The following is a 3,791-nucleotide window of genomic DNA, read 5'->3' as shown; positions in this document are numbered from 1 at the left end:
ATATATATAATTAATATATATATATATTAATATAGGTAAAATCAGTATATAAATATATAATTATAATTAAGGGCAGCGAAGGTAGAGCGCCTATTTGCTAGAAGTGGACGCCAAATGATTTTAAACCACTTTAAGGTTGAAAGCGAGAGAAATGGACAACAAAGCGTTTAAAGTTTAAAGTCATTTGGCATCTACTTCTAGCATATAGGCGCTGTACCTTCAGTGCCCTTAATTATAGTTAAATCTGCAAAATTATGTATTTATATATATGCATACACACACACACACACACATATACATATATATACATATGTATTTATATACATACATACATACATACATACATACATACATACGTACGTACATGCATATAATATACAAGTATACGTATGTATGTATGCATGTATGTATGTAGGTATGTATGAGTGTGTCACTGTGTTTGTCCATCTTCTACCGCTTGACAATCGGTGTTGCTTTGTTTACGAACCTGTAACGTAGCGGTTCGGCAAAACAGATTGATAGATTAAATATCATACACTCAATATCAGTACTAGTGTTCATTGGAACGGCTTGACCCTTAAAAGCGCTGCCCCAGATCAATGGACGCAATTCGATTACTAAAACAAGTAAAAAATAAATCTGAAAGGCAGCTGGTCTCTATTTTCTTATTCCATCCCGAACAATTACAGAAGTCTTCTGTAAACGGTAAATCAATTCTTTACAATTATTTCAATTATTTGAATTCCTCCAACAAAAGGAAGATGGTTTCTAACAAAGAATGAAAGTTCCATCGCTGGAATTTTGATAACAACAACAATAAGTGGAAATGTTGAACCTTAGAAAAGCCTTGCATATTTTAATTGTTCTCCTTACAGATTATTATTATTATTATTAAATGCATGTTAAACGGTCAATACCTGAGCCTGAAAAATCCCATCTTTTCCAGCTTGCCATTTAAACATTTACTACATAATCAAATACACCAGCGGTTCCCAACCTGGGGTCCGCAAAGCTAGTACTGAGGGTCCGTAAACTAAATTCAAAATTTCATGTATATATATATATATATATATATTAATTAATATATATTAATTAACATCATTAATTTTTTTAATGATGTTATCCTTAATCATATATACATATATGTACACACACACGCACACACACATGTAGATTCGGCTAACTGACTCCGACGAGAAAAGTATGGGGGTTTAGTTCACAGGTGATCTAAGCGATTAGGTACGCTAGGTAAATGCTGTAACGGATTACTAGGGCTCTAAGGTTATAGCCGAGACGGTAGTTATGGAGCCATTGCAGATTTCCTCTATAGCGGATATATAATTTTTAAAGAGGACAATAAACGTTAAGGCAAGGCAAACATCTCAAGTCAAATACATTATTATTATTATTGGAAAAAATTCAAAGTCCTTACCATTCTCATTTTCCCTATTTTTTCCTATTTGTCTCTGACGACGGAATATCCCATACTCGGGGGATATCTTAGAAACAGCAGTAAGACTTTGAATTTTTTTCCAATAATGATAACGTATATCACTTGAGATGTTTGCCTTGCCTTAATGTTTATTGTCCTCTTTAACAATTATACAGACACACACAGACACAGACACACACAGACACAGACACACACAGACACAGAAACACACAGACACAGACACACACAGACACACACAGACACAGACACAGACACACACAGACACAGACACACACAGACACAGACACACACAGACACAGACACACAGAGACACAGACACACACACACACACACTCATGATGACAAGCTTTAACACAGTTTCTGTCTACGGAATCCACCCATAAGGCTTGGGCTTGTCCTGAGCTATAGAAGAATATACTAAGGTCCCGTGTAGTGGGACTGAACCTAAAACTACGTGGTGAGAAAGTGAACTTCATAACCACAGGCATTCGCTTACGAGAAGACAATAAATGCAGAAAATTGTTTGGAGAATTACAGCTTTCCCCACCCGGCTTCCATGTTTACGTTTCTCTCCCAAAGTTACTGGGACTCTTGGTGGGTTTAACTAATGTCTTGGTAGTTAATGGAGATTTTCAGGTAGACACAGTTACCAGCTAATACATAAATTGATAACTCTGTAAGCGGAACAGTAAAAATGTGCAAGACTTCTCCAAGGTTTATCGCGCAAATTAAACCAGGAGAGAGAGAGAGAGAGAGAGAGAGAGAGAGAGAGAGAGTGTGTGTGTGTATGTATGTATGTGTGTGTGAGTGTGTGAGAGAGAGAGAGGAGTATATGTGTGTGTGTGAGCGTATGTGTGAGAGAGAGCATGTGCGTGAGTGTATGTGAGAGAAAGAGAGTGTGAATGTGTGCGAGTGCGTGAGAGAGATTGTGTATGTGTGCGTGAGTGCGTGAGAGAGAAAGAATGTGTGTGTGTGTGTGTGTGAGAGAGAGAGAGAGAACTAGCTTTGTTTCTTTGTTGGAAACCAGCCCCGTCTTTGTAAGAACTTATATATTAAAAGAGAAGAAAAAAGACATATATACACGAATACCCCCCACATACGCACACATATATGGATATGTGTGTGTGTGTGTGTGTGTGTGTGTGTGTGTGTGTGTATGTAAATGTGTGCGTGTGTAAATATGTACGTACGCATGTATGTATCTATATGTATGTATACACACAAACGTAATGGTTGTGTGCACACATGCATGGGTGCACCTCAATTACACACGGGCGCACAAAACAAACATGAATGCATTAACACATATACGTAAATTTCACATACATATATACGTACGTATGTATACATTCAACCACACAGATACATTGTATTCACATATATACATACATGCTTACGTACGTATTCACATACATACGTGCATCCCAACATACACGCTTACTTTTGCCAATGTTTACATCAACACGGGACAGAGAGAGAGAGGGTGGGAGAGAGAGAGAGAGAGAGAGAGATAGATAGAGAGAGCAAAGGGGGGGGGAGCAGCCAGCCAGCAGACAGATAGAGAAGTGAGGGTGAGTGTGTGTGTGAGTGTGTTTGCCAATGAGACCTGGAAGACTAAGGAGTGTGTACTTGTGATGTATCGGCAGGGCACGAGCCATAGCGTGTGGTGTAATTGAGAGACCACCACTGGAAGGTCTTCTTTGTGTGCGCGCGCGCGCGCGCGTGTGTGTGTGTGCAAGGCAGGAAACTTTGTGTAATTGTTTCCTCATCCACAAAACCGCAACTTTAAACTGAATTAGATTTTCTACTGCTCACATTTTATTGCTATCCCTTTATCTATCTATCTATCTATCTATCTATCTATCTAATGTTTCGAAAAAAGATGGATACATGTAGCAAGAATGGCACGTATAAATGACGAAGCCACCTTGACCATGATTCTATAAAACGTTTTAAAATTTTGTAAACAGAGAGTTACTTACGTTTCTTGCTTAAATAAAAGAAATTTTATTTAACAAACTGTGACGCTAAAGACCGAGGTTACCGTGGTCTTTTCGTAGGTTTTTCTTTCCACGGATAACCTCCCCATTTATTGGGAATTTTTTGTATTATTTCGTATTTTTTGTAAATACCCCAAACGTGTTGCGATGTTTTTTTTTCATCGTTGTCCCCACTTTTGTTTTTTTTTCTCTGCTTTTTTTTCGACCCCCTCGAAAAGAAAAACTCTACATTTGTATTTTGTCCCCTCTGTGTTGAGCCCTGTGTGGCTAATAAAGAAACCTATCTGTCTGTTTGTCTGTCTGTCTGTCTGTCTGTCTGTCTGTCTGTCTGTCTGTCT

This window comes from Octopus bimaculoides, chromosome 3, assembly GCF_001194135.2.
Source record: "Octopus bimaculoides isolate UCB-OBI-ISO-001 chromosome 3, ASM119413v2, whole genome shotgun sequence".
Taxonomy (NCBI): Eukaryota; Metazoa; Mollusca; class Cephalopoda; order Octopoda; family Octopodidae; genus Octopus; species Octopus bimaculoides.
Note: the sequence above shows the minus strand (reverse complement) of the source record.